General features: G+C 39.9%; 1 protein-coding gene across 2 annotated transcripts in view; it reads left to right on the top strand.

Moving 5' to 3' along the window:
* The window catches only part of Cdk8 (cyclin dependent kinase 8), a 172,529-nt gene extending 156,696 nt beyond the window's left edge, over positions 1–15,833 (top strand). For both annotated transcript variants that reach the window (XR_007346926.1, XR_007346927.1), the window contains one exon: positions 8,799–15,833. The gene's annotated coding sequence lies outside the window, so the exon portion shown is untranslated. The remainder of the gene's footprint in view (positions 1–8,798) is intronic.
* The last annotated feature ends 4,370 nt before the right edge of the window (positions 15,834–20,203 follow it).

Below are 20,203 nucleotides of genomic sequence, written 5' to 3'. Positions count from 1 at the left end.
TTAGCAGAGACACTAGGAGACAGCTAGGAAAAAATAATGGTGGAGGCTATTGGTATCAACCACATGGTAAGAACCACTGTCGCTCCCAGTGGCCTCTTTTGTGGAGTACACTCACATCTCTTGCCCCTGAGGTCACCATACTATTCAAAAAGGGAAATGTAGCTCCATAGCCTTTCTCTTCCCAAGAAATGGTCATTGTTGAACTGCTTTGGGGAAGGAATCACTCCTCACAATTTCCAACCTGGAAGTGTGTCCAACCCACAAATGCCTGCACCCAGACTTTATGGCTACACTGGGTCTGCTCACAGTTTGGACACAGGAGTCATCATATAGGAAGGTGGTTTACACTTTGGGCCTGGAGAAAGCTCTCACTATGCATTATCATGCTCCAGGCTCTAGCTCAGCTGCCATAAAGAGCTAGACCCCCACCCTGATACTAGAGGCATTTGCTATACCCACTGATGAACTCCCCAAGATTTAACAAGATAAGGGACAGAAATACTGTAAAATAAGGAGATTTCAGATTTCAGATGTAGCTGAGTGGTAGACAGCTTGCCTAGCTTGTGTCAGGCCCTGGGTTCATTAAAAAAAATTAGAGAACTTTAATGACCCACTTTCAACAATAAACAGTTCATCAAGACAAAAAAAAATCAATAAGAAGCTTTAGACATGAACTGCCTTTTGGACAAAATGGACCTTACAAATAAATCCAGAATCCATCCAATAATAGCAACAGTGTAAAGTACACATTCTCTCGAATAGTTCATATGTTAGGCCACAAAATAAGTCTTAACAAACTTAAGAAGATTAAATCATATCAAGTATCTTTTCAAGCCACAATAGTATAACAATAATTTTGGAAAATTCACAAATATGTGGAAGTTAAACAACATGCTCACAAGCATTTCTTCAAAGAAGAAATTAAAGGGAAATTAAAAGTATTTCAACACAAATAAAAAATGAAAACACAGCATATCAAAACTTATGGGACACAGGAAAAGCAATTTTAAGAGGAAAATTTATAGCAATAAATGCCCACATTAAAAAAGATTCTAAATAACCTAATATCACACCTTAAAGAACTAGAAAAATAAGGAGCAAAAAAGCCTAAAGTAGGTAGAAGAAAGAAAATAATAAAGATGAGAGCAGAAATACATGAAATATAGTCCAGAAAAACAATAGAAAATATCAGTGGAAACAAGAGTAGGTTTTTTGGAAAGATAAACAAAATCAACACATCTTTAGCTACACTAAGAAGAAAGAGAAGACTCAAAATAAAAAGTAAAAAAAGATACTTTACAATCAATACCACATGATACAAAAAAGTCCTAAGAGACTACTATGATTTATACACTAACAAATTGGATAAACTAGAAGAGAGAAATTCCTAGATACAACCTGCCAAGACAAAATAATGAAGAAATAGAAAATCTGAACATACCAATAATGAGCATGCAGATTGAAATAGTTATAAAAAAGTCACCCATCAAAGAAAAGCCCAGGGCCTGATGACTTCATTGCTGAATTCTAATAGATACTTAAGAGAAAAAACCAATCCTCCTCAAACTTTTCCAAAGAAGTCAAATAAAGGGGAAAATGACAAAAATCATTTTGTAAAGCAAACTAGACAAGGATACCAAAAGAAAAGGAAATTGCAGGCTGATATCCCTGATTCACATAGTTGCAACAATCCTCAATGAAATACTGGCAAACCAAATTCAACAGCCTATTAAAAAGTTCATTTACCATGATTAGGTGGAATTTATCATTGGCATGCAAGTATGGTTTAACATATGCAAATCAATATATGTGATACACCACAGTAAGAGAATGAAAGTCAAAAACTATCTGATTATATCAACAGATGATGAAAAGATATTCAACAAAATTCAATGTCTTATGATTAAAAAGAAAACCTCTCAACAATTTAGATATAAAGGAAATGTAGCTCAGCCCATAAAGGCCATATATGACAAGCCCAGAGCTAAGATCATATTCAACTGTGAAAATTTGAATGTTTTCCCTCTAAGATCAGGGACATGACAAAGATGTCCAGTCTCACCACTTCTTTTCACCATAGCACTAGGAATCCTAGCCTGACAAATTAGGCAAGAGAAAAAAATTAAAGATATCTAAATTTAAAATGAAGCTGAATTATCTCTGATCTTATATTTAGAAATTACTGAAGACTCCATAAAAGCAAAACAAAACAAAAAAACAACTGTTTGAATTAGTAAATGAATTAAGTTGGAGGGCACAAAATCAACTTGCAAAAATCAGTAGCATTTCTATGAAATTAGGAGCCATGTACAGAGGCATACACCTGTAATCCCAGCTATTCAGGAGACTGAAGCAGGAGGATTGCAAGTTCAAGATTAGCCATGGAAACAACAAGACCTTGTCTCTCAAAATAGAAAACTAATTTTAAAAAGGTCTGGGGATATAACTCAGTGGTAGAGTGCCCCTAGGTTCAATCTTCAGTTCTCCACACCAATTGTACTAATTTATGACTAGCATATTTTTAATTATGAAAATGTGTTTTCTAAGTGAAATTTACAGAGACAGTAAGTAGAATGGTAGTTGCTATAACAGTTATGGTTTAATGGAAAAGTCTGTGGGGTGTTGAAAGGTTCTAGATAGTGGTGTTGAGGATCATAAAGTAAGGTGAATATACTTGATGCCCCTGAACAATACACTTAAAATGCCTACAATTGTAGGTTTCATGTGCATACACAACCATAATAATAACAACAAAAAAGCATTATGGACATTAAATCAGTGGGACGGATCAGAAGTAGAGGTAAGGCTCAGGAACGGGCACCATTCACACTGTTAGTACATTCGTAAACTTATATACCCTCTTTCAAAGACAGAGCCTCAGATAGAGGTTCTAGAGAGTGATCTCTCAGCATTTTAAGAAAATATCACAGCACATGTTCAGGAAAATGGCAAATGATCTGGGGCCAAAGTGATGGAAGAGCCACACTGTTCTGGGGAAATCAATGAGGGGCTGCAGAAGCCATGGCCCAGAGCAGTCAGGTATGAGCAACTTCAAGGAGGTACATTCTTCCATGCTGGGAGAGAATGTATCAAGCTGGTGTGGTTGGGGTGGTGCCTTGTTCCATATGCACTAATGGGCCCTTTGCCACATGGCATAAGACGTGGAGGCCAGCTTGCACAGGCCCATGGAAGTAACACATGGGATGGACAGTGCGGGCCTGAGCGCTACAGTTTAGAACTTGAATGCCCCTTAAAAGCACATGTGTTAAAGGTTTGGTCCCTAGAGTAGCACTACTGCAGAATGGTGGAAGCTTTAGGTGGTGGGGTCTAGGGGGAGACCCTTAGGTCATCTGAGGTGTGCCTCAAAGGGGATTGTGGGACCCCAGTCTCTTTCTCTTTCTCTTTGCCCCTTGGCTTGTGATGTAAGTAGTTATGCGCCCACTATGATGGGCTGCCTTACCATCAGCCCAAAATAAAGCACGAATTATGGACTAGAACCTATTAAACTGTGAGCCAAAATCAATCTTTCTTCTTTATATGGCAATTATCTCAGGTGTTTTGTTATAGTGATGGAAAGCTAACACACTGAGGAGGGTGAACTGTTGGCACATATCAAGGCATGAAGACTGTATACCATACCCTCAATCCATTCTTTGTCTTAAAATAAACTTTAAGCTACTCCACTTCTTTGACACCAATCATTCTGCCCCACCACACCTTGAAGGACAGCAGCCCATTAGCTACAGGACCAACATGCTGGATTGACATTGTTTATATGCTTGCCTATCTCCCTTACAGACTGAGTCTGTTGCAGTAGTCAAGGCTGCTTTTTCCTGAGATGGAGGGACAAAAGCATACGAGGATGCTGTAGAAGGTGCAAACCCAGTGTTCAGAGGATATCATTTCTTTCTTCTATGACATTCAAACCCTGAGGCTCTTAGCCAGTCATTTCCAAGGGCAAGCTCCAAAGACATCATGATGATGGCCAAGAGCTAGGACTGGCCCATCTCAGGGCTCAGCTCAGCAGACCTGGTACTACCAGGGGCAAAGGGGCTCCTTGGAGCTGGGTGCGCAGTAACTTAGCTGCTGCATTACTTGGTAGCAACACAAATTAGTTAGAGTAGGCTTCTCTCAGCTGCTGCCAGAGTCCAACAGGAAACCCAGCATAGGAGAGACCCAGGAAGAGCCTCCTAAAAATCCCCAGAAGAGAACCCAGGTGAATGTTTACCTTAGAAGCTGGCTCTAGTGCTCCTCTCAGGGCTGAGAAAGAGTCATATTTGACTTCAGAAATGGTTGGGGGGAACTGAACCAAAGACAAGTGCCAGTAAGCCAGTAAGTGGCTGAGCAATGGGCCAGGGAGGTGACCCTGATCGGGGAAGAGGCAAAAACCAGAGAAGAGCTACAATACTCAAGTTTCTAGTTGCATTGAGGGAATCAAATTTCTTCTCTGGGTTCCTAAGGACCCAGATGTGGGGTGTGTGTATGTGTGTTTGTGTGAGGTGGGGGGGGGAAGAGAAAGAAAGAATATGAATATGAATGAGAATATGGGAGAAGTTTCATTTCTCTGCATGGATGCAAGAACCCAGAGGCCAGAGGCTGAGGGCACATCATCTCCCTGCCCTCCCCATAATTACCAGAAATTGTAGGTTTAACCCAGATGCCTCTTAGAAAGTTCAGGAAGCAAGGTGGTTGGCCATTGGTGTGTTTAAACACCAAGCCAGATTATTCAGTGTAAAGAAGAGCTGAGGGGGGCTGGGGATGTGGCTCAAGTGGTAGCGTGCTTGCCTGGCATGCGTGCGACCCGGGTTCCATCCTCAGCACCACATACAAACAAAGATGTTGTATCTGCCGATAACTAAAAAAAAAAAAAAAAAAATTTGAAAAAATTAAATCTCTCTCTCTCATACTAACATAAAAAAAAAAAATAGAGCTGAAAGGCACATATGAANCAAGACACTGTCTCTCAATAAAATAAAAAAAAAAAAAAAAAAGAGCTGAGGGCCACTAATGAAAGAAGGAAGGCCAAACGTTTGGTGAGGCCCCCACATAGGGGTAGGTGGGTGGAGTACAGAGGAGCTCAGGGAAGCAGAGAGCCCATGGCTTCTCTCTGGAAGCAGAGAGCCCATGGCTCCACATGGGAGGGCTGGTTTGGGGCCAAGAAAGGCCAGAGCTCTGACCCTTGCCCTTACTCCCCATACACAGTAATAGTGACCAGTATGTCCCGAACATGTGCTCTGTACTGGGCGCTGCTGGATGCAGCACTGGTGCCATCCCGCTGAATCATCTAAAGCGATTGCTTTTGAAGATCAGGATCCCTGAGCGTGGTCTGGAAACCCCGCACAGCGCCTAGGATGCCCAGTAAACTGCAGAGGCTGAGGTCACAGTCCTGGTGCTGTCCCAGCCCTCCACAACCTGTCTCAGGGTGGGTGCTCCGAACAGAAAAAGGCCTGCGGGCTTCTGGGGTGGAAGACTAAGGCGGGGCTCTGCAGGGATTGAGGCATAAGGCCCGCAGGGATCCAGCCCAGTCCAGATGCGGTATCTGACCACCCTCAGCATTTTGCAGATCACTCAAGCTGGGATCAATTCTGTTTTTCTGGTCATTTTGTAAAGCTTGGGTCTAGTATCTGTTTTTTTGTGGCTTTTTCTTTTCAGTTGCTATTTTAAATTTTCATCATATCTTTTGGAAGTAAGAAAAATCCTTGGTTTCATACGTCTGGAGATCTAGTATTGTTTCCTGCTAATTCTGCAGGTAGGCGTGGATTTTCCACAAACAAAAGTCACAGATGTTCACCCAGTTAGGAATTGCCATGGATTCCAGTATCAGCCCTCTCCAGACCCTGCAGGTCCCAAACACTTAATAAAACAAAACAGGCCAGAGATCAAGTATCAGAGTGAAAGAGGAAAGCAAAGTGAACTGGAGGAATCATTCCTAGTCTCCACCCCAATGATTTAGGTTTTCAGGTGAGCCCAGGATCTGTCTTTTTAATTTGGGGGGATGCTTCTGCTGCAGCAAGACTTGGGAGGCTGTGGCCTGAATGACCCATAAACTGGAAAATTGGCTCCTGTATCCCAGGTGGCTTTACTTTAAAGAATAAAGTAAGCAGATGATTAGGCCCACAGAAAGGTGGAAAGAACCCTTCCAAGGACCCAGCAGCCCTGAGTTTCATACCCTCACTGCACAGTGTTAACCAGTCATTAATCCCTATGACCTCAGTTTTCTTATCTCTGACATAAGAAAATTGAACAACCTAATCTCTTATTGTTTCCTATTATGAATTTATCTGATTCTGTGAGACCTGAATTTCTTATTCTTCAGTGAGGGTAATGATATTTTGAAAGGGCTTGGGATCAGTCCCCAGAGAAAAGAGTTGTGAAATTTTTAGCATCTCCTCCTGATTTCATGAATTTGACAAGACCTTTCATCTAGTTCTCTCATCTTTCTTCCCCTCTGCTATTCAAGGGATCTCTGACCTAGAGGCAGTTCCCTCTCTGCTCAGCTCTCAGAAATCTCTCCTCTGACTGTTCTTACTGACTGTCCCTAGAAACTTGGAATCATAGGTTTCAAACCTGGCAGGGTATTAGGGTCACTTGGGAAACTTTTATAAAATCCTGGTGCCCCAAACAATTGAATCAAATTCTTGTTGGGGGAGGAGGCTTAGGCATCTGTGGATTATTGTTGTTATTGTTAGTTAGTTAGTTATTTGTTTGACTCTAGACAGGAACTGGCTAAGTTGCCCTGGCTGGTCTTGTACTTGTGATCTGCCTGCCTCAGCCTCCCAGAGAGCTGGGATTAGGGCAGGGAATGGTGGTTGACACAAGAAACTTGGAGCTACTGAGCAGGGAAATCTCAGAGCTGGGTTTCCAGGTTCCTCTTCACCCAAGTAAAGGCAGCAAGTCTGAAGGATTGAGTTTTCTGCATTCGCAGGTCTTTTTTGCTGTGGCCTACTGCCAACGGTTTAGATACATCAGATCAATTTTTTACAGGACCAAGCATCAAAATTACTGAAGTGAAAGGAAAAGCCAAGCCAAGTGGCACCACCATATACTTATACATTATACTAGTTGACCTAAGTGAAGTCTTATTAGACTTCTGATTTGCAACGTGAGGCTGGCATTTCTCTTCTACCATATAGTGTGGTTAGGTGGATCTAATGAGATAACATATGTGAGTTTGTTCTGTAAAATATAAAATTCTATGCAAATTGAATGGACTTAAGTACTTTATATGTAAAAAGAATTTCCATATTTAAAAAATGATATCAATTATTTACAAATTAATCTATAGATTAAAAGTAACACCAAACCCAATTAAAATCCCAGAAGCTTTTTTATAGAAATTAACAAGATGATTCTATAATTTACATGAAAACTCAAAGGACCTAGAATAGCAGAATAGTTCTAAAAAGGCTGTAAAAACTTGAAATATATTTCCTGATTGCAAAGCAAGAGTGCTCAAGATAGTGTGGTATCAGTGCAAAGATAAGATATGGTTCAGTAAAATAGAATAGTAGATCTAAAAATCAGTTCATATACATATGACCAATCGATTTTTGACAAAGTTGCTAAGGCAATTCAATGGCAAAAGAATTTTTTCAACAAATGGAACAAAGACATAAATAAAAGAGCTGTAACTATAGAACTACTAGAAGAAAACAGAACAATCTTAGGGTAAGACCTTGGGTTAAGAAATAACTTATTAAGTGGCATACAAAGTGCAAAAAGTAATAAATTAGATTTTACCAAAATTAAAAACTTCTGTTCTTCCCAAATAGTGCTAAAATATCAAAATGTAAGCCATGGACTGTGAGAAAGTATTTACAAAACACATATCTGACAAAGGAATTTTATTTGTATTATATAATGAATGCTTACAATTCAATATAAAAACTCAACTTTTAAAAAATGAGCAAAAGACTAAAAATATACTTTACCAACAAAGAAATATGTACAGCAAATGCATACGTGAAAAGATGTTCACCATCGTTAGTCACATACCATTGCACATCTACTGGAATAGCTAAGATTAAAGTGACTGACAAGTAATGGAATCTGAATTTCCTGTGCATTGATGGTCAGAATGAAAAATGCTATGGTCAACTGGAAAAAGTTGGGTTCATTTCTTAGAAAATTCGATGGGCACTTCCCATATGCCCCAGGAATTCCACTTCTACCACATGTCCATAATGATTTACTTGCAAACTTTCTTAGTTCTGTTCATAACAGCCCCAAACTAGACACAAATTCTAATCAAGTAGTGAAAAGATAAATAATGGAATACGATTTAGAAAAAGGAATGAACTGGAGGTTTATGCTTCAGTGTGGATGAATTGCCAAATTGTTATACTAATATAGTGAAAAGCCAGACACCAAGGCTCTCTACTATTTGATTTCATGTATATGAAATTCCACAAAAGGCAAACTGCACTGATAGAAAGTAAATCAGAAGTTACAAAGGGTTAGGGGGCAGGGTAAGAAGAGGGAATTAAACGCAGAGGGTCCTAAGGGAACTTTTTTTTTTTAAAGAGAGAGAGAGAATTTTTAATTTTTTTTTTTCATTTTCGGCGAACATAACATCTTTGTTTGTATATGGTGCTGAGGATCGAACCCGGGTTGCACGCATGCCAGGTAAGCGCGCTACCGCTTGAGCCACATCCCCAGCCCAGGGAACTTTTTTTGATGATGGAAATATTCTATATCATAACTATGGTGATGGTATACAGTTATATACACTTGTTAAAACTGAGTTTTTTTTTTATCAAACATGATGAGTTTTATTTTATGACATTATTTCAAAACAGCTGACAGAAGATATTGACAATTTCTGCCTGCAAGACACTGTGATGGGAATAGCAAGAGGAATCAGTCCTGGCTTCTGTCCACAGTGATCACAATAAAAACATACCAAAACAATGGCAATCAAGCATTGAAAGTGCTACAACAGAGATCTGGGCTCAGGATAGAGAGGTTAATTCTAACCAGTGGTGGGAGAGCCAAGTAGATGGTCCTTGAGCCAAATCTTGAAAGATAGGTAATGATTTGCCAGGTAATTAAGGTGAGAGAAGCAATTCTAGGCAACAAAAGAAAACCTTCCATGCTGGAAATAATCCATTAGATTCCAGGAAACACAAGTGGTAGGTTGAAACCCAGTATACCTGGAAGAATATATCTGAAGATAAAAGTGTGCATGGTGGTACACGTAGGCACATGTGTTGTGGAGGGTTGCATAATGCATACCCAGGTGTACAGCCCGCAGTGCAGGCAGCTAAACTAGAGGTTGCTTGAGTGAATTTCCTAAGGTATCAAATAAAACACAGACACACAATTTACTTTTCAATTCAAGCCCTGGGACAGCTCCTCTGCCCTCGGCCTCAAGCTCCTCAAATGGGAGAGCAGGGAATATCACAGAGGCTGGCGAGAGAGCGCTAGGTTGTTTTGGAGTGGTCTTTTATTGTGGGGACTCTGGTTCTTAAAAATTTCCATCCATAAAAGGTCAAGAGGGGCAGGGTTATAAGGACAGGTAAGGTAATAACTCGATCCCTGGGGATGTAGGAAGGCACGCCCATGCATGAAGACACATTTGGCTGCATTTTTACTACTCTCAAGATGGGGGCTACCATCTACAGCCACTTAAAAGTAGCCACATCATTGGGGATGACTGATAGTGCCTCAAACCCATCAGGAGAGGAAAACGCTGGTTACATGACTTGGTGGCTCCCACACAGGTGCTCACAATTTATCCCACAAAGAAAATCTACTGAATAGTTTTAAGCTATAACAAACATACCCAACTTTGTGCCTCGTACATATTACTCTGAAAGCAGAGAGAAAGACAGATTGGAGGGTGGTGGCAGCTAGTTTGAAAGCCAAGAGACCAACTAAAAGAAGACTGCACTCATTCAGGTAAGCCATGATTTTGTTCTTGAGTAGAGGGATGTAGAAGGATGTAGAGGGGAGGTTTATGAGAGCTATTAAGGTAGCAGAACTGGGCAGCATCCTTGAGGATGCTGCAAGGGAGAATGATGAAGAGTCAAAGATGACTGCATGGATTCTGGTTTGGGTGACTGGATGGCTGATGGTCTTCTTTTTTTAAGAATTAATTATAATAGTGTTGTTAATGTTAATATTCTTTTTTAATTCTTATTTTTAGGTGTAGATGGACACCACACAATGCCTTTATTTTTATGTGGTACTGAGGATCGAACCTGGGTCCTGCCCGTGCTAGGCGAGTGCTCTATCGCTGAGCCACAATCCCTGCCTTGGTGGTCTTCTTAATCAAGCTTGGGAATGCAAAGGAAGAATGAGTTTGGGAGAGAATGATAGCTTCAGTCAGAGAAATGTTGAGTTTTATGTGATGGAATATTCTAGTAAAATGTTTAAAAGGAAATTGAATACTCACCAGTAAGATTCAGAAGAGAGTAGATGTATGGTTCACAGTAATCCACTTCCTGGTAGCATCAAAGCCAAGTGATGAATGAGATTTCCCAGGGCATTTACACAAGGTGGCAGGGAAGGCATATATTTATGAAAGGGAGAGGCAGCAGTACGAGGTCTTGAAAGAAGCTGAGAAAAGGTGTTAAACAATGTGGAATTGAAGCAGGAGAGTGTAGTGTAGTGTAGTATCAGAGAAGACAAGGAACAAGAAAGATTTTAGAGAAAGATATAATCAACACTGTCAAATGCCACATCAAAGTAAAACATGATGAAATAAGAAAGAATCCACTGAAACTGCAAAATGTGAGATGGCTGTTGTTATGTGCCAAAGTAGTTGCTATGGTAGCAGAGATTGATTACAGAGGGCCAAGGAATGAGTGAGATGGAGGGAAATGGAGAAAATGGGCAGGTAGTTTGGCAGTAAAGTGGAAGAGAAAGAGAGATAGTGAATAGGGAGGAAGAATATAAAATCAAAGTATTTGTTTTTGAAAACTGATGAGACTACATGTTTTATAGGCTATTGAGAAAAGCCAATAAAATAAAAATTGTTGAAACTGTACACAAGTGGCCCAATGTATGAAAGCCCTAGTCATGGAGATGACAGAAAAGGTAGAAATAAGAAGAGGACGCCTTTTCCTTTGGGAATGGAGGAAGGAAATAGGGGAAAGTACATATCTAGGTGATTCTGAAGGTATGAGAACAGAAAACTGAGAGAGTTCATGACTGAAGACTAAATGTCTTAATGGGTTTGAGAAAAGAAGGGAGAGTAGGAAGAGCCATTGCAAGGTATTGGAAAGGGAGCTAATTAATCTGTGATTGACAAAGGTATTGAGGGTTGGACTTCACATATTTGCAGTGTCATCTGTCTAGAATGCATGTGTGATTTCTCTGCATTAGGATTGAGTTGCATAAGTGTGGCAGCCAGGAGAACAGGTCACTGGATTCATCTGAGATTTGGATGTAATAGGAGAATGTGGTAGAAATGCAAGTTGGTGAGGACCCTTTCAAATTTATTAACAGAGCAGAGAAAGTGAGGAACCACAAGCACAAGCCAGATGGAGAAAAAACAGAACCAAGGTGGTAGTATTAATGGGATAAAAACAGAGCTCAGAGGTTGAGGGGGCCCCTCCATGAGTTTGATGAGAAAATTCATTGAATAGCAGGATGATAGAAGGTTATGGTCAAGAGTAGGGTACTCAAGGATGATAGGACTTCAAAGAGAAGACAGATCTGGGTGACACCAAGATCCAAACTCTGGTGATGTGAATGGGAGACCTAAATGAAGAGGAGGGAATGTCAAGGTGCCTGTACCAAAATGTTACTTGCATCTTTTCATGAGTGTTAAAGCCCCCAGGATGATGTGGGTAGTAAGCAAGTCTTCAGGGAATGGGGAAGAGAAAGGGTGGACAAGACAGATGTCACCCATATGGTATGTATGGTGAGCATGGCCTGGACTTCAAAGAAGTTTGTACATAACAGGAGAAGAGTAACGGGCTGAAAGGAGCAGCAAGGAGAGAGGATGCTGATGGCAGCTGAGGTTTCTGTGATATTTGGAAGGGTATCACAGAACCCTAAGGAAGTGGGTGCTCATTGTTTCTGCTTAATTAAGTGTGGGGGATCTTAGATCCACATGAATCTTGGTGAGAAGTTTTGCTAATACCTTGGAGAAGGAAAAACAGGAGACTATTCAGGGACAGAGCCTGGAAAAGATTCCTTCCCAGGAGGTTTCAGCGTCATTTCCTAGGACGTTTACCACCTGATAGAATTAGTAGTGGCTGATGGTTACTTGAAGGAGAAAGATTTTATTTTCAGACTTTCTTCAAAGGTCAAAGATTGTGCCCAAAGCTTTCTTGATAGGTATTTGTTTAACAGAATTGAACTAAAGAGTTGAGCACATCTGTTACATGGGTAACAGAACTTCAGAGCAGGAGGGAGCTATGGTGTAGGGGGCCACTACTTGCATGCAGTTTCGTGATCTCCATTCTCCAGCCCCAGCTCACTGCCCTGGGGTCGGGGCAGGTGGCCTTCAACAATCCCTGTCTATTGTACTTCCCCAGTCTTGTCTGGCTCTTCCATTCCTCCCTGCACATGTGTTCATCTCTTCTTGGAAGGAATCATCCCCACTGCTGTCTGGATAACTCCTACTTATTTTTCAAGTCTCAGGCATAGCCAAACTTGTCTCCTTGTGAAGCTCTTTCTGGCTCTCCTGGGCATACTGAGGGGACCCTTCTGCTGCATTCCTATGCTCTCTCATACTTTCCTTAAAGTAATGATCTTACCATAGTAGAATTGCCTACCTTTCTCTTCACTGGACTACAAACACTTTGAAGTTAAGGGCAGGACCAGGACTTTTCACATTATATAGGTAGCTCCTAAAACAGTAGTGGGAACAACTACTAGTTGAATGAATGAATGAGCAAATAAGAGAATGAGTAGTGGAGAGACACTTTGAACTCAAACAGCCTGGGACTCATTTTTATTATATGATGTAGTGTTTTATGAGTTAGTAGAAATTTTCAAGTCATTACCTGCAAAAACACCATAACTTTAAAAATGTTGATAAGCTGGCCATAATTGGCAGGATACATGGTATCCATCATGTTACTTCTATGATCCCCAGAGTCTGGTGATGGGGAGAGAGTAACTAGAAGGAGAAATTGCAGGCTCTTCCTTGACATAATGGGCTCATTTCTCACCTTCCTTCCCTGGATGCCCTAGTGTTCCTCCACCTCTGTTAAACTTTTCTTCTGACACATTCTGTGAATGGTCTCTCAGATTCTAACCTTCCCATTATTTCCATCTCTACTACTCAAATTTGAATTTGAATTGTGTCCAAATTTTCCAGTTGGCTTTCCAGACTCATGTCTCCTGCTACACTATATAGCTAATGACAGCCTTCCTCTCCTCAAGAACTTGCCATGGATCCCTAGTGCCTTTTGCTTCAAATCTAAACAATTTATCTCTGTGTTCAAGGCTTTCTAGCAATGAGTTTCCCATTAGCTACTGAGTCTTCCCTCACTGCTCACTGTCTTTTGCTGGATTGTTCTATTTCCTGTCTGACTTCTGTCCTTGCTAATCCTCCTAATTAGAATATTTTTTTCCATTCCTCTTGAGCAGTTGACATCTGACCCTTCTAAGTTTAGCTTGAGACTAGTCCTCCCCATTCAACCTTTGACTGTTCCCCCTGTCTGTCATGATATTTGTTTTTCCTCTTTGCTTCCTCTCCATACTTTTGAATACAGTTTGGACTTAATTTCTAGCACTTCATTATAGCTTTCCACAGCATTTTTCCAGAACTATTTTATTTCTTCAGTTCAGCTTGAAGCTCCTGCAGTACCAGGAATAAATAGCCTGACTCTGGGGTGTGATTCCCCAAACACCTGGGTACTGCTGGACTTTGTTCCAGGAGAGACTGTATGTATATCTTACTAGTTTAAAGACTGACCACGGCCCCCAAAGATACCAGGCCTTAACCCTATAATGTTACCATATAAATGTTACCACAGGTTAAAAAAAAAGGATCCTTGTAGATATGATAAAGTTGAGGCTCTTGAGTTGGAGAGACTAGCCTGGATTGTATGGGCCCCAAATGCCATTATATGCATCCTCATAGGAGAGAGAGGGAGATTTAATACAAAGAGGAGAAGACCATAGGACCACAGAGGCAGACGCTGGAGGGATGGAGCCACAAGCCAAGGCATGCCAGCTGCATTCCACCTAACACATGATTCTTAGTTGGAGTCTCAGAGAGAACTCAGCCCTGCCACCTTCTTGATTTCAGGCCAGAAAAACTGATTTCACACTCCGCCCTGCAGAATCCTCAGAAAAAAAGATCTGTGTTGGTTAAAGTCACCAAGTGCTTTGCTCCAGAAGCTGAGGAAACTAAAACAATTGTTGTATCTGTATTTATTGATTAAATTAAAAATCGTGGGTTGATTTTGGACTCCCTTAAAGAGGTTTTGGAAGAGATCCTCTTTCATCTGGATTTCTCCAAGGCATTTGCAGTAGTGCCTCCATTTACCTCAGGGCTGCTGTGAGGACCCAAGGAGCTTTCTCGACACATAATCATGGGAACAGAAGACTACATTTGCTGCTTGGCTTAATCCTCATAACAATTTGGGGGGTGAGTACTATTAGTTACCCTTCCTCACACACAAACAAGGAAATCAAGGCTCAGAGAGAAAGAAGTGCTTGTCCAGGGTTATACAGAACTCCTTTATGGAATGGGGCTTTGAAAGCTTGTTTGTGGACTGGGGATGTAGCTCAGTGGCAGAGCTCTTGCCTAGCACATTTGAGGCACTGGGTTTGATCCTTAGCACCACATAAAAATAAACAAATAAAATAAAGGTATGCTGTCTATCTACAACTACAATTTTTTTTTAAAAAAAGATCTCTCTTTTGTCATGTGTCTCTAGATTCATCTTTATTTTTTTTTTTAAATCTCAGGGTCATTTTCATTGTCTCAGTCAGTGATCAAATGAGTAGGGTTTGCAGCCAGATAAATCCTAGGCTCAAAATCCAGTTCTGCCACTTGATAGCCACTGTCCTTAGAAAGTTCTGAACTTCTTTAAAAAGAAAAACTTGATATTGAACTTGGTAAAAACTTCTTTATCAAGTTCAATATCTAAAATATTGGATCAGTGATGGTAATGGTATAAATAATTGTGTGGTTCTATAAATGATAAGATCATATATAGAGAGTTATTTGCACAGTGCCTGGCACATTGTAACATATTATCATATCTTTTTTGGGGGGGTTATCAGGAATTGAACTCAGGGGTGCTTGATCACTGAGCCATATCCCCAGCCCTATTTTGTATTTTATTTAGAGACAGAGTCTCACTGAGTTGTTTAGCACCTTGCCTTTGCTGAGGCTGGCTTTGAACTCACAACCCTCCTGCCTCAGCCTCCCGAGCTGCTGGGATCCCAGGCATGTGCCCCATGCCTGGCCATCTCAGCATATCTTAGCCGTGACTTTTTTTTTCTTTTTTCTTTTTTTTTTTTTTAAGAGAGAGATAGAGAATTTTAATATTTATTTTTTAGTTTTCAGAGGACACGACTTCTTTGTTTGTATGTGGTGCTGAGGATCCAACCCGGGCCGCACTCATGCCAGGCGAGCGTGCTACCGCTTGAGCCACATCCCCAGCCCCTTAGCCATGACTTTTATTGCTGTTTTTTTAAAAAATAAATTTAGAAATTATCCTAAATTCTCAATATATTCAAATCATGGGAACTGAATACCAAATTATTAGTCTACAAATAAATTATTAGTCTACAATAAGGTTGCCAATGAGCCGGGGTTGTGGCTCAGCGGTAGAGCACTCACCTAGCACGTGTGAGGCCCTGGGTTTGATCCTCAGCACCACATGTAAATAAAATAAACATAATGTGTTTTTACAACTGAAAAATAAATACTAAAAAAATAAGGCTGCCAATCAGGCCAGATACCATGTTATCCTTCCTTTCTCCTCCCTGTGGATAGGGACAGGGATTAACAGAAATTCTTATGCTCCACCCCACATTTTAAAAAATATATTCTGATATGGGTATTATTCCTTTTTTTTTTTTCAATGTCATTTTACCTTCTTTTCACAGTATGTCACATTTCCAAGTTACTTTACATTGAGCTATGGCTCCTTAATTTAAAATTTCAATAAAAAAAGATTAACTCTTCTCTGACCTTTGAGTCCAAGATCCTGGACACTGAATTACTTTGGGAACTCTAATCTCTCTTTCTGTCCATGGATGACAGTATTTGTCCTCAAAGGAAAGAAAAATAAGTTTTTATTTGAGAATCAGATGATGTATCATAGAGTTGCAAAGAATTCCCTGCTAGAAAACTCAGTAACAGAAGGCCAAGTGCATTAGTTAGAGATGCTATTGATGCAAAGGGAATGGAACCAAGTGTCCTCAGCTGCCCTTAGATTATCCTTCCTGAGATATTCATCTGGGAGTAGGTCTTACATTCCTGACATTTGCAAAAGGAGCCTGCGGGACTTTTGCCTTAAATGTAGGACCAGCTGGTAGCTCTCTCCTACAGTCATCCCTGAAATATTGTGAAATTCCTTTGTTTCCAGGAGCCTATGAAGGGGACCTCAGAGATATGAGTGGGTAATTACAGAACACTCTTAAATCAAACTCATTTCAGGCCCCAGAATTGGCCAAACATATTTGTTTTTGCCCTTCTTTCTCAGCCTTCCTTATACTTTCTTTTTGTGTGCACATTTGTTAGTTTACATAGAAGACTCTAAAACTGATAATGAAGTTTAAACACCTTTGGGGAAAACTGGATATTTGTTGTAACTGCTTTTAAGATTAAATTAAAATCCTGAAAGGCAAGAAGTGTATCATAGTAATATCAAGAAAGAGCAAATCTCAAACATGTTATTTTAGAAAAGAAACTTCAAATATGATTTTAGGTTTATAGCCTCTCTCAAACAAAACTTCATATCTTAACCTCTTATTCTGAAGATTATGATTATGTTGCTTTAGGTTGTTCACTTTATCCTATGTAAGAAAATACACAGTGTGTAACATTTGAGTATCATATTTGTTCAAACTCAATGTGCCCTCTTGTCCAGTTCTTCTTATTATTTGTGGTAGTCAGCTTTCTGTCACTGTAACAAAATACCTGAGATAATCAAATGAAAAAGAGGAAAGGTTGTATTGTCTCACAGTTTTGAGACCAGTTGGTCCTGTTGCTTTGGGCCTGTGGTGGCACACAGCATTATAATTGCAAGCATGTAGTTTCAGAACAAGCTGCTCACCTTGTGGCATCTGGGAAGCAAAAAGAGAGAGGAAGGGGCCAAAGTCCTACTGTTCCCTTCAAGGACATACCCACAGTGACCTAAAACCTTCTGTTATCACCTCTTACAGGTTCTACCACCTGCCAATAAAACCAAATTGGAGATGAAGCTTTTAACACATAGGCCTTGGAGTCCAAATCTATACTATAGTATTGTGGATGACTAAAATATATTCTTTATTAATAGGATTTGGCTGTTTTACAACTCTTGGATTTCTACTATAAGCTTTATTGACAATGAAGAAACTTCTAAGGCATTAAGTATAACTCAAAGAAATACCATACCATAATGAAGGTTAGGCTGTTTAGCCACATTTGAAACTATTTTTCCCTCCTCTTAGAAGAAAACATAGGGGAAAGGCTTCTAGACCTTAGACTGAATAACATCAAACAGAAGCAAAAATAGACAAGTGGGATTACGTCAAGCTTAAAAGTTTCTGCATAGCAAAAGAAATCTTTAGCAAAATTAAAAAGCAACCTGTGGAATGAGAGAAGATATTTCTTGATGATATATCTGAAAAAAAAGTCATCCACAAATTATGTAAGTAACTTCTAGAATTCAATGGCAAAACAATCTGATTTAGACAAAGGACCTGCCTGAATAAACATTTCTCCTGAAAAAAACATTAATATTTGGCAGGTAAATGGAAAGGTGCTCGATCCTACTGATAATCAGGGAAATGCAAATCAAAACCACAGTGAGATATCACCTTGAGTATATTAGGATAGTTATTAATCAGTTTTTTTAAATGACAAGTGTTCATGAGGATGTTAAAAAAAGGAACATTTGAATACTGTTGGTGGGAATATAAATTGGTGCAGCCAATTTATGCATGAATCAACATGAATTTTCCTCAAAAAAAAAAAGAACTACCATTTGGTTTAGCAATCCTATTTCTGGGTATATATCCAGAGAAAATAAAATCAGTATGTGAAAGAGACATCTGCATTTCTGTATTTATTGCAGCACTGTTCACAATAGCCAGGATGTGCAGTCAGCCCAAGTGTCCATGGACTGATGATTAAGAAAATGTAGTATATACACACTATGGAATATAACTCAACCTTGAAAAAGAAGGAAATCCTGCCTTTTGAGACATCATGGATGGTCTTTCAGGAAATTATGCTAAGTGAAATAAGTTAAGCACAAAAAAATAAATACTGCATATTCTCACTTATGTGAAGAATTTTAAATAGTCAAACACATAGAAGAAGTGGGTAGCAAATTGGCTTCCAGGGGCTGGGGAGAGGGAGAAATGGGGAGGTGTTTATCCAAGGGTATAGAGTTTTAGTTATTCAAAATAAATAAGATCTAGAGAGTTATTGAAGAGGATATGGCCTACAATTAGCAATTCTGGATTGCATATTTAAAAATTTGCTTAAAGAGTAGATCTTGTATTAAGTACTCTTATCACAGTGGATAAAAAAGGAGGGGCAGGAGGAAACCTCTGGAGGTGATGAATAAGTCTATGTCATTGACTGTGATGATGGCTTGATGGTTTCATGGATACTTATCACCAAACATATTAAACTGTACATAGTAAATATCTTAGCTTTTTATCATACATGTCAGTTATACCTCAATAAAGGTTAAAATGTATTTATTCCCAAACATAATTTTCTTTAGTTTTGACCAAATTTCTTTCTGTAGCTGAGGTAGGAAATGATATCCAACTGAGTTATTAACTCTTTCATTTGAGTCCATGTAATGATTCTCCCAACATCTTGTCCTCATGATCCCTCATTCTCTAACAACTCGGTATCCCCATATGGCACAGTGACACTTAGACTTCCCTAACCTAGAAGAGCTTCCCTTCCCCTCTCCCATTCGTAGGTCCCTCTACTTTAACTGCTTTCAGTCTCTCCCTCTCCGCTGCATTCCTCTGCCCAGCCTGGAAGCAGTAGTGTGCCCAAGAGCATAGCAACTGGCAGGGTGTGAGGGGAGGTGGCTGATGGTAGCATTTGCCAATTTCTGAGTCATTCACAGAATTTCATTTCCAGCACATGGCTGACTAAAACCTTCTTCGCTTCTGCCTTTACTTGAACTTCTCTCCTCTTCTTTTGTAAAATATCTTCAAGAGCCATTTATAACCATTGCTTATATTTTCTAACCTTCTAATAAGATTGCACAACTTAGCCATGTACAAACTTATTCTGACCTCTTTAAAATCACTAGTTACTTTATTATTGTTGTTGCTGTTACAAAAAGAATCCATGTAAAATCTAAAAGTGAAAACTTCCATGGATGAAAGTGAACAAGCATGTAAGAGAGATATCATTGATGAGCTTTGAATGGCAAAACTATATTCCGTTCCTCCTTTTCTGTAACCTTTCTGCATTGTTGGTCACTAGTCACCTCCCCCTTTTGCCTGGAGCTCCCCCTTCTTTGGCTTCCACAGTGTTTCACTCTCTTGTCCTCCTGTCTCTTTGATCACACTTTTCTCCCTCATCCCCTCCTCTCCCATTTCTTCCTCCTCCACTCTCACAATGTCCCAAGAGCTCTATCTTCAGACTCCTTTTTTTGTCTTTCCTCTTTTCCATAGACCTTGATGTTGGTCAGTTACAAAACTTTCTACATGAGCGCTATCCTCTGAGCTCCAGTTAATTTCTTAGTTGTTTTCAGGTCCTTTCTTCCCAGCAGTATGAATAATTCATGCTGTGATTTATATTTATTTCCCAAAATGATTGCGTTGGAAACTTGGTCCTCAATGCACCAGTACTGAGAGATGGTGGTGGGTTCCTGATGAAAGAATGTTTAGCCTTTCTCTCTCTTGATCCTGTGATAACTTCCACAATATTAGGATTCAGCAAGAAGGCCCTCACCAGAGGCAGTCCCTCCATCTTGGATTTCCTAGCTTCCAAAACCATGAGCCAAATAAATTTCTATTCATTATAAATTACCCAGTCTCAGATGTGAATGCATAGCAGCACACCAAGACTAAAACAGTTCCGAGTATACTCCAGCAA

Source organism: Marmota marmota, unplaced genomic scaffold (assembly GCF_001458135.2).
Source record: "Marmota marmota marmota unplaced genomic scaffold, marMar, whole genome shotgun sequence".
In the NCBI taxonomy this organism is placed as follows: Eukaryota; Metazoa; Chordata; class Mammalia; order Rodentia; family Sciuridae; genus Marmota; species Marmota marmota.
This window is presented reverse-complemented; position numbering and strand designations above follow the sequence as displayed.